At 33.4% G+C, this 12,374-nt stretch overlaps 1 long non-coding RNA gene across 1 annotated transcript; it reads right to left on the bottom strand.

The window, feature by feature from the left end:
• Positions 1 to 1,221: 1,221 nt before the first annotated feature.
• Positions 1,222 to 9,276, bottom strand: LOC135216057 (uncharacterized). The gene is made up of 3 exons (XR_010314793.1): positions 9,157 to 9,276; positions 1,973 to 2,102; positions 1,222 to 1,758 (listed from the first exon to the last, which is right to left on the bottom strand). It is a non-coding gene; the product is annotated as an uncharacterized LOC135216057 (long non-coding RNA).
• Positions 9,277 to 12,374: the final 3,098 nt, after the last annotated feature.

Raw genomic sequence — 12,374 nt, 5'->3', positions numbered from 1 at the left:
CACCTTGCAGAATAGCAAAAATATCATCCACATATCTCCACCATCCTTGCAGTTTTAAGTTAGTGACATTAACATTAGGAACTAGATTAGTTTCGAAATATTCCATATAGACGTTAGCGAGTATAGGTGATAATGAGGACCCCATAGCTACTGCTTAACGGCGGGCTAACCGAACATCGGCACCGTTAACCAGAGATTGGAACTGCTGTTAACTAGAAATTGGCGCTGCTAACCGGATATCAACGCTGCTAACCAGAGATCGGCACCAAAAATCCAGTTGACAGTATTGCTAGACAAGCGCTGTAAAACTGAGGGCTGCCTGTATATTACAGTAAAGCAGTCACTGAGGATATTCTTCTTTAAGATGGATGAGTTACAATGTGGTCTTATCATCCTAGCATACTGTATAATGATGCTTTACTTTTGCCGAAGTTATTTTCTCAGTTTTTATATCTCTTTTGACCGTGGTAAAAAGAGATGGCAAAAATGAATAAGTATTCTTGTTTCCTGCCCTTTTAGACATTAAAGGAAATGAAAAAGCTGATAAAGCAGCCAAAGGTGCAACTATCCTGACAAGATGTTAATGGATATAATGATTATATGATGTCTCTAATAAAACCCAGGGCAACAATAGAAAGCAGAAATTATGAAGTATTGAATGTGATAGTAAGAAATCAAACAGCTCAAGCTCGGTGTTGGATTAGGGAATTCATCATATCAGGAGGAGTAACACATGCGTAATTTTGACTGGTCTGAGAATTGGTCGCGCTCGTCTGACCAGTGGATATTTGAGGAATAGCTCACATTGTCCGATCATTTCATGTAAAGCATGTTGAGTAACACTATCAATTAAACATTTTAGGGGTGACTGTCCAAAATATAATTGACAATACAAGGAGAGATTTGGAAATTATTCAGTAAAAGAAATCTTGTCACTCTATCTTTTTCACTTAATCCAATTAGGAATTTTTTTAAAGAGCTGTAATTTAATACATTTTAACCTACCTGTTTAAATAATGAAGACAAATCCTTTGGACCAGCCCTGTGAGAGCTAATTATTAAATTAGCTCAGTTGTCTGGTTAAACTACTTAACAACAACAACAACAACAATAATAATAATAAACATGATTAGTGGATAAGGTCAGCAATGAAAGTCTTTTAATTTTTAGATGAAATTTTAAAACTGAAGCACTGATAATGAATTGTTAACTTAACTTCCTACACGTAAAGAATCTGAACATCTGACATTATTAGATAATACAGGTCTAAACTCTGGATAGAGACAACAGAACCTTTAATGGGTCTGTCAGCAACAAAGTAGATGGTTGTTCGTTGTGGTGCTTCCCCCTCATAAAACCCTAAAAGAGTATTGTCAGTGAAATCGCCATTTCCAGGGTCAAAATATCCAACACGAACCTCTACATTTTTGAACTTTGAAGAATAATTATATTGTTGTCTCGTGAAAACGCGTACAGAGACAACTTTGCGGACAGTACCAAGGTTAGCTGACCACCAAGGGCTTTGTACTATTGTAGAGGCATAAGTATAACCGCTTTCTTGAAAGCATGTGTAACCATTGACAGCCATTTCTTTGAAACCATCGTTGTTCCAGTGATAAGGAGTTGCAGAAATTGTTGCATTTGACGCAGCATCATTAGCACTCCCCCAAGAGGAAAAACATGTCATGGCTGCGGGAGGGGCGCCTGAGACTCCCTTCCAGTGACGTGATACTCTGGCCTCAGACAGCAGACATCCATCTGAAAAGGAGGTCTTCCATTATTTAGTGAAAACTTTTTCAAACATGCATAAAAATGATAGCTATTCCAGAAGTCAATTTGATGTATTTTAGCTTATACACTGAGACTTGCTTGTAGTTAAAGAAAAAAAGCACGAAACATTTAAGCAGAGAATGATAAGACAGAATGAATTGCATTCTTTTTTCCATGTACTATTTACAGCCTGATTTCAAACCTTTTGTCATACAGAAGAGGTGACATCTCTCATGGAGGGAACAATAGTGAGCGCAGTGGGAGGGTTTCACGACTCCACTGTAATTTGCCAGGGAGCATTTTCCAAAATCTTGTGGGTATCTTGAATCAACCTGAAAAAGCCGTAATGCTAACATCATCCGATCAGAAAAGTGAGTTGGAAATTCGTGACTGGAAATCCTCAGTTTGGGGTAACTTTCAACATGGAGAGCTAGAAGTCTGAAAAATCATTTTGGCTATCTGTATGGGAAGACTAAAAGATATTTTGGATGGGAAAAAATACATTTATTTTGTTGAGGTATTTGCAGATGTAACTTATAAGTTCGATTCATTTTTCAGCCGTGAAAAAAAGGAAGTCTCCCGCAATAAGGCACATATGTAAATCCACCAACAGAAGCTGATACACTTTGTTATTACTTTTATGGCTATAATGGCTGTTTATCAATTTTGAAGTGTGTTATTTTAATTTAAAAGGTGAAAGAAGAAATAAGTGTATGTATATGTCTGTATGATGTAATGTAAATGAATTATATAATGAGCCCATAAAAACATCACAAGGTATTGAGTTTCTACCTTTTGACATTTTTATGGGCTCCTTTTATTAGATGGAATTCTATTTTATCAAAAAATATTTCACAGTCACACACACATATATACTTACATTATATATATATATATATATATATATTATATATATATATATATATATATATATATACGTTATCTATCTATGACGTATATAATATATATATGTATATATATATATATATATAGTATATTATATATATATATACGTGTCTGGCTGTTGTGAGGTAACAATTAATGAATGGTAAGTGAGTGTAGTAACCAGATACTTGGCACTTCGTATATATATATATATATATATATATATATATATATATATATATATATATATATATATATATACGTATATATATATATATATATATATATATATATATATATATATATATATACGAAGTGCCAAGTATCTGGTTACTACACTCACTTACCATTCATTAATTGTTACCTCACAACAGCCAGACACCTGAACCCTCATTACAGGTATTAAGCGACTGAATACTCTAAAGGCAACAGTGATCCCTTAAACAACTTACCAGTATTGCAGAAAATCATACTAAGTTTATCAAAACCGGTATGAGGTAATCTTGTAAGTAATAAATTTAATTAAAGGGCATCACTCCATCAACAACTTTAAAAGCCTAAGTATTTCCCTGATTTCAGAAGTCTAAGTACTTCCCTGGTTCTAAGTCACTTCAAGTTAACTGAAGGAAAACAGATCAATTATCACTCTATGTTTCTACCTAACATCAATATAATCATAATTAAATGTATGTGTACTGGTGAGAAATGAAATACTTATAAAAATTATTAATACAAAAATTTATCATCCAACTCAAAATTATAAGTGAAATTCACAATATCAGGGAAAATTACTGTTACTTGAAAACAAAGTAAAGTTTAATTAATTCTTGAATCAAATAAGTAAAATTAAATCAAAATTGATTTATCACAAAATTCAAGAAAATTAATTCAATCAAAATTCAAAAGTGTAAGGCAATAATTGAAATTTGGAAATTAATTCACAAGTGCTAAACAACAATAAAACTTGAAAAGAATTCTAAGAAAATGCAAATTAATTCACAAGTGTTAAATTTAATTAAATGTGCAATGATTAAGTAATGAAAATAACTAAGTTAATTAAATTGTGAATGTAAATGAAAAAAGAAAAACGTGGAAAATACCAAAATTGCAAAAAGTATTAATCAAACAGAATATAAAATAAAAACACACACTTCAATAAGAAAATGGATAAATGCACCAAAAATAAACACTTCAATAAGAAAATGGATAAATGCACTTCAAATGAAACAAACACATAACACAAAAATTTGCAATGTATAAAAATGTAAATCTTTCCACTCAAACCATTGTAACCATTAGTTATTAGTTCTCTAAGCCATCGTAACCAATAGTTATCAGTTTCTTACCAAACCATCATAACCATTAGATATTAGTTTTTACCAAACCATCATAACCATCAGATATTAGTTTCTTACCAAACCATAGAACCATTAGATATTAGTTGCAACTAATATAATGTTTGTTCACATCCCACAAAAACACTAAATAATACTAAATAGCTCTAAGAAATATCAAATCTGAAATCTTAAAGTTACGAGTGACCATTCAGTAAGTATGAAATCGTTATGTTACTTTAAAATCGAAAGTGCTGTGCGATGGAGAGAGAGAGAGAGAGAGAGAGAGAGAGGAGAGAGTGTAAAAGCTTTGAGGATTTAAGCCCGAATGAATCTCTTCCTTACGAAAGCTGGACAGTGGAGATGACACAAAACGTTTTGGGACACAGTTCTTTCCAGAAGCTTCGAATGTGACGCAACTTTACAGACAAACTGCGAAATCTGCATGTGGCATTCGGCAAAGACATACGCGTACGAAACGAGTATTCTAGCTTCGAACGGACAAAGATAATCTCTCTCTCTTTATACTATGTTATATATTTTTAAATTATGTTATGCGAAATCTGAACACACATTTTATCATCAGATGATGAAACAGGAAAGTGTACTAAGAAGCTTAACCTAGTATTGTATATGTTTTTTAAATAATATACAAAAATCATTTCATCCACATCAAATGTAGCTACATTTAACGTAAATGGACTTGATACTTGGAATAAGCAAATTAAAATAATAAACTTTATGTTCTTTAAAAACTAGATATAATTAGTTTTTTTCAAGAGCACAATATAAAAGAGGAAGGGAAACTGGAATATGTTGAAAAATACTGCAAAGTTTTGTTTAATTATACACAAATGCTTAAGTGTGGAATAGCTCTCCTTTCAAATAAAATATCTATTGTGGAAATTTTGAATTTTGAAAACGATATTGATGGTTATGTTATGAGTGTTAATTGTCGTTATTCAAATGTCACTATTTAATTATTAAGTGTGTAGCTCCTGCTGGGAACAGTAAGAGAAAAGAAAGGGAGAAATTATTTAATACAAATATTTTATATTTCTTAAGGAACAATATAAGCAATATCATAATGGGTGGTGACTGGAATTCTATCACCTGTATGAGAGATTGTTCAAATTCAGATAGTGAACTTCTATCAAAGTCATTAGTAAGCTTGAAAAGCAACTTGAAACTTATAGATGCTTGGGTTTCATGTCACCACCAGGTGGAGTATACTTAGGGAGAATTATGGCTCAAGGCTGGATAGGTTTTATTCAAAAGATTTGCATAACCATGTGGCAAATATTCAAAATATTCCTGTAAGCTGGACTGACCATTGTATTAGAGTATTAGCCTTGAAATTAGAAAATGTAGTGTCGCCAGGGATAGGGTACTGGAAACTTAATAGTAATATTCTAGATAAAGATATTGTAAGAGACTTTTCTTATGACCTGGAATGATATTAAGGGGAGCAAAGATAGAGTTGGAAATATTTTGTGTTGGAGGGAATATGCAAAACCCCGGCTGAAATCTTTCTTTGTCACATGTTCAAAGCTAATTAACCAAGCGAAATATGGCTTATTGAATTTACTGAAGTACCAGTTGAAAGGAGAAATAGGAAAAGGTGTATTAAATAAGGACAAGTTTTCGTTAGTGAACTTTTTGAAATTAAGAATAAATAGTATTCAAGATGAGATCTTTGAAGGGGTCAAAATTAGAGCAAAAGTGGATGATAAATTAAAGGGTGAACAAGTTGCAGCATAACCTGTTAGGCAAGGAGAAAGACTTTAAATCGTATGTAAATAAGATAAAGAGGGATGATGGAAGCGAAATAGTAAACCCTAAAGCTATTACTTTAAATATAAGGGAACGGGAACATTTTGAAAAGCTTTTCAAAAAAGAGAAATGTGATAAGTCTTATCAAGACTTGTTATTGAATTTAGTAGATAAAGTTTTTGATAGGAATGAGAATGATATTTTAACCTCAGAAGTGACAGATTCTGAAGTATTGAAAGTATCGAGGGGGATGAAGGACGGTAAAAGTCCGGGAATAGATGATCTCACTGTTGAGTTTTACAAAAAGATTTGGAAGGAAATAAAAAACGATTTTGTAAGATAGTAAAGTTTACTTTTAGGTTTAAGACCATCTCTAAAATGAATAAAGGAATAATAACGCTTACGCCGAAGGAAGGAGACTAAGGTTTTATTACAAACTGGAGGCCAATAACTATGTTAAACGTGGGTTTTAAGATAACAGCGAAAATAATAACTAATAGATTGAAGAATGTGTTACATTTATTATTTCCCGCGAGCAGTTTAGTTGTGCAGATGATAGGTCAATTATCAACTTGAATTCCATTATGAGAGATATTATGATTTATACAAATAATAATGATAAATAAGCTGCGTTAATAAATCTAGACTGGTCTTAAGCTTTTGATCGTGTGGATCATGACCTTTTATATGCTATATTGAGCAACTTTGGTTTTGACCCTAGTTTCATTCAGCTAATACAAATGTTATATACAGACGCTGAAAGTGAAGTATGCACAAATGGTAATATCTCTGATCCAATCCCATAAACAATTCGGTACGGCAAGGATGTCCATTATCCATGATTTTGTTTATTATCTACGAGGAACCCTTTCACAGGATGATGAAAATGAAACTTGTAGAACATGTCATTGAATTTGCCAAATAATTTAAAGGTTTCTGTTCTAGGATATGCTGATGATTCTGTTATCATAGTTAATAGTGACAAAGGAATATTAGAATGTTTTAATATAATCGCAGATTATGAAAAGGAAAGTGGTGCAAATCTGAACAGAAATAAAACTTCAATTTTAGGCATTGCGAAATGGAGAAATAAATCAGCATGGCCAATAAATGGATGTCCTGTAAAATACTAGGTATTTATCATAGCAATAATTATCAAGACAGAGTTAATCTAAATTGGAGAAATTTAGAGAGTAAGATAAACAAAGTGATAGGTATATTTAGGAATAGGAAGCTGACAGTGTTTCAAAAATGTATTATAATTAATTGTAATATTTGAGCAAAAACGCGGTATGTGTCACATGTATGTATATACAGTTCCACAGGATTGTGCAAAATGAATACAGAGGAGTTTATTTAGATACCTATGGAGTGGAAGCTGTGAACCAATTGCAAGAAATACCGTATTTTTACCAAAGACAGAAGGTGGGCTAGGAATGATGAATATTCTACATAAATCGAAAGCCATTATGTTCAGAACTTTTAACAAGATTTCTATAAGTAAGTGTTATGGTTTTGAAATTATGTATTTCTATTGTAAAATAAAAGCTAGTGTTTTGATGGAAACTGAAAAAAAATTATAGAGACTACTATTTTTATCACATCATATTATAGTGAGATGGTTGATGTTTTATGGAAAGTATATCGTTTAAAGAATCTTCCTAAGGTGTCTGTTAAAGAAATATACTGGTTACTTATGAACTGTAAAGACTATAAACCAAAGGTAGAGTTAATGTACCCGCTCTTTAATTGATAAGAAGAGCAGAGATACAGTTTATAGATATGTTTATGAAATACTTTATACCAAAGATAGGCTGCATTGCATAGGATGAAAAGCTCGAATGAAGATAAATGTCTCTTTTGTGGCTGCATTGAAAATAAAGTGAACATATTTTATTTTTGTCCCCCATCAAAAAACATTCTGGTTTGGTTAAAGTCAAAACTAAAAAGCTGTTGTAAAATTGAAACTGATAGTTTACTAAAGTGGATTTCAAGACACCATCGAAGAAAGACGAAAACACAGCAATGGTGTTACTATCAGATTTTGTAGCAGGAGTGTGGTCTGGTCGATCTTTGGCTCTATTGACAGACGACCCAAACATGATTGCTTGTATAGGGAAAAAAATGTCAAAAACGAAGTTTATATTGAGTAAAGTTTATGCAAATAAATTAGACAAGCTTTTTACCAAAGAATATTACTTAATGCTATTGTAAAATATAGAGTACAAAAATAAGTTACCATATAGGATATATGGCTTACATACTTTGTTATTTCTAAGGGTTGTAATTTAAAAAAGAACTATATTACGTCTTTCCCTACACTGGCCTTTGCCCAGCAAAAGTGGTTAAAAATCACAGTAGTCCACTTATTTATCTTGAATTTTGCATATATGTTGGAAACCTGATGATATATTTCAGCTATGATTTAAAAAAGCGTGAATTTTATTGCTTTCTTCAGTCCATTTTTCCCCCAAGGACAGTGACCCCCTGGGGCCCCAGTCCTAATTATGTTTCTTTGTTTATTTGCTTAGTCTATCCGTGACAAGTCCCTTTTAACATTAATATTTGTCCTCTAATGAAAGCAAATTGTGTACTTAATTGTGCGAAAGCGAAACAATTTTATCCTGCCGTTTGCGTGTCAATAAGTTATAATTAGGCCTATATTCCCCAGGTCATTTAGGAAAAGAACTATCTTAATTTTTACTTATGCATGGTTAAGTTTGTTAAAACGAGCATGGCCTTAAAAGCACACACCGAGAGAGGAATTGTTGGTTTAAGTGAGTAGAGGGACGTGGGTGTTTTGGCTGTTGCCAGGAGGACTCGTTCGTTGCCGTGCTCTAATATTTGTACAGTGATTATGGCGGGAACTGGGCTCATTACCAGTGCAGCTATATCATTGATTTCTTGTAGAGCACATTGATCATTAATTGATCTGCGCTGTTGGTATGTTCACGAACAGTCTCGTATGTCGACGGTATTTTTCACCTAGTTGAAGTCAGGCGTTTTATTGAAAAGTTTATTGACACAAATTAATCGAACTGTCGTGATGGAGTTGACACAGTCATTCCACGAATAATTCGACTAATTTTGTTTGACGGCTCAAATTGACTAAACAGATTTTGTTAATTTCATTCTCAATAGAGTTCCTCCGGTCATGTTTAGCCAAGAAAGAAAGGAAAACTATTCAATGTGCTATTTTCATTTCATTATTGTAAGACATTAATTTGATTTTTTAAACCTGACAGGTTAATCTCACCTAGGATACCTACGTACAAGAAATAAAATTTGCGGTAAAAATTCCAAGTCTTCCTGGCAAAATGAATTGACGGTTCTTATATCTTAGGATGTTACTGAATATAAAAAGTAGAAAAAGGATTAACTTGAACTTTACTACCTTAGCAAACAGGGCTCTGTCGTTTGTAATAGATGTTCCTTGACCGATGATCGCTATGAAGGTTCCTATCAGTGTAGCCAATATTGATATTGTTCTGTAACAGCTGAAGGACTGCATTTTCTGAAAGTAGACCACTAAAATTAAAACGAAATTTATTATATATCAGAATAATTAGAATGATCAGGTATTATTATTTATGTAGATATTAATTAAGAAAATATAGGCTATTTGCTTTAGTTAAACTCGACTCAAGGAAGATAGGTTGCAGAAAGAAATTGTACTGTTGACTTATGAAAACTCAAAATATTATTTACCATTCTTACAGATAAATACTCATAAATAATAAATAGATAAATTGCTCCACATGCTGTATGTGGTAAGTCTCTTAAGTTAACTAAAGGAGATAAACTTTATAAGTTTTTAATGTAACGTGCGCCTAGATTAAGTCTAATACAATCAGCTTTGGTTGATTTGATATGAAAAAGGGGTGGGGGGAAGCTTGGAATGTTTAAAAACCTGGATGGGGGTTATAAATATATAAACTACATTCCATTCAAATTTGAAGAACTGTGACTGAGGTCACCATTTGTAGCCTGAGATGACGTACGTAGCACCCAACAAATTGACAGATGGTGCTATTGTTCATTTGCTTAAAACGTAACTTCAGAGAGGTCCCCAAATAACTAGTACACGTGAATTGTGTATATGCTTTTAAAGTTAGAATAAAAATTGCATCGTTAATTTGGCATGGTCGAATTTTCCGGTGGTTAAAAATGGAAACTGTTTTTTTTATATGGCGTTATTTTTCCTCAATGACGGACAGAAAAAATCTGTCGAAAATTGGTCTCAGCGAAGTGTGTACTGGAGTAAATAGGAGCAAAACAGATAAACGAAGAATTAAGAGATAACACAGGAATAGTTAAATGGAAGGATCAGAACGAATGTGAGAATACGTGTGTTTGTGTGTGTGTATGGCGTTCCTAAGTATATATAGAAGTTAAACTGAAAAGTTAATTTAGGATTTGCGACAGAATTCTCGGCACAAAGCCTTCATGTCTGTTAAGTGTTGCAGTGCAATAGTTAATGTCTTAGTAGTTTTAACCTGAGTTGAGGTTCAAAAAAGGTTTTGAACACAATGTTTTGTGATTAAGTGCTTTTACTTAAAAAAAAACACACAACTTCAATATTAGGCTTTGGACACTTCAAACACTTCTGTGAATAAAGACTATATATATACAGCGACTCGCTACTTGCCTGGTTGGATTTCAGTTTTAAGTTTGATGATTTTGTTAGTGATTGGATATTACGTATGCCATGGCAGTCATGTAATTTGGTATGTTTGATGGTTGGATGGTGGGTGATCAGTCAAACAGGCGAAACTTACTCGTGACGGTTTGAGTATAAACAAATCAGTTCAGATCAGTTTAATGCTGGTCTTTTGTACATTAATCGGCAATGCATTGCTTAAAATTAATGCGTTTGGTTGGCTCCGTCACGAGCCTAGCCTTTCTCATAGTTCAATTAGAGAAAAAAGTTTTGGAATTGCTTCGAAGCGCGAGAGCTTTCCGACTTGCTGGTCACGCTATTGCATTAAGTGGCAAACCCTCCCATGATTGAAAGATTGACTTACTTGCCTTATTAATTTTGCGTGCTCAAGGCGCACTGTAGGCTTTACTTGAAGGTTCTTATCAGCGTCCCTTCGACCTCTTACTGTAACTGTTCATTCTCTCGTCCACCTTACTTTTCTCCGTCGGGTATCAATTGTTTCATAGCGCAACTGCTTTGAGGTTCTCCTCCTGTTACCCCTTTCAAACCTTTTACCGCCAGTTTCCATTTCAGCGCTGAATGGCCTCATAGGTCCCAGTGCTATATTCAGCTCGACCCATACCTTAAAAGCCTGCAACAGTATGAATCGACGTCTAGGTGTATTTGTAAACATTGCCTTATTCTGAGTCAAGATTTAAGTGCCGGACTAAGCAATGGCGCCTGTATGTATGTTTACAAACGTCAAAGGGGAATATATACGTTTATAGAACATTCGAGAATTTTATTACGGCAAAATTGTACCATATTGGTGAAACATTGCTGGGATTTTTTTTTTTTTTTTTTTTTTTTTTGCTAAAATTGAAAAATAAAATAAAATACTGCGCGACAGATTTACAATATTTCACGAGTAGAACAATGAACATTTAAGTACCATTTAACCTAAAAAGAAAATGGGTATTAATTAAAATGACTCCCTGACACGAAGGTTTTTAAGATGCCCGAGGGGGGAGAGCGGTTCCTAAAATCACTTTGATTGGCTGTGATTGATTGGAATTTCCAGATGAATGTTTTTCAAACCTCTTTGATTGGCTGCGATTGATTAGAAAATTCTTGATGAATGTTTTTCAAACCTCTTTGATTGGCTGCGATTGATTGAAAGTTCTTGATGAATATTTTGGAAATCACTTTGATTGGCTATGCTTGATTTAAATTCCACAAATAATGTATTCATTATCTTGATAGCACCATGGTCATTTGTCCTGATGACATAATGGAATTAGTCTTAGTTTTGATGGCATCATGGATAGTGTCCTGATAACACCATGGTCATTTGACATGATAGCACTAAGGCTTTGTCTTGATAGCAACATGGTCATTTGCCATGATACCATCAATGATCAATAACCATAACAGTAGTGATATGCCTTTTGTATTGATAGCACCATGGTTATAATCTTGGTAGCATGATGGTCATTTGTTATGGTAGCACCATGGTTTGGTCTTGATAGTACCATAATTATTGTTCTGATAGTGGCTTTTGTGATGATAGCACCATGGTTTTTCTCCTGACAGCCAGATAATCATTGTCATGGTATAATTTTATTTTTTTTAACTGATAGCACCATTATTGTCATGGTATAATCTTATTTTTTTTAATTGATAGCACTATTGCTTTTGCTTAGATAGCTCCGGGATTGTGGATGGAGGCACCAAGCTAATAATCAAATGTTACAAGATATAAACCTTCAAGGTTTTAAGAATGAAGCCCAAAATAAACCAGACATATAAACCCCCAAGGTGAAGGTATCTGGTTTATTTCCATCCATCCGTCTGGGTTTAAAATTCACAATGAATAAATGTTACGTATATTTTCTGACGTAACCGAACTTAAGTTTATATGTAAATAATACTCTATACCGCGCGCGCTCGTGTGTGTGTGTGTGCCTGTATTA

The sequence above is a fragment of the Macrobrachium nipponense genome, chromosome 6, assembly GCF_015104395.2.
Source record: "Macrobrachium nipponense isolate FS-2020 chromosome 6, ASM1510439v2, whole genome shotgun sequence".
Taxonomy (NCBI): Eukaryota; Metazoa; Arthropoda; class Malacostraca; order Decapoda; family Palaemonidae; genus Macrobrachium; species Macrobrachium nipponense.
Note: the sequence above shows the minus strand (reverse complement) of the source record. Positions and strands in the feature narration are given on the sequence as shown.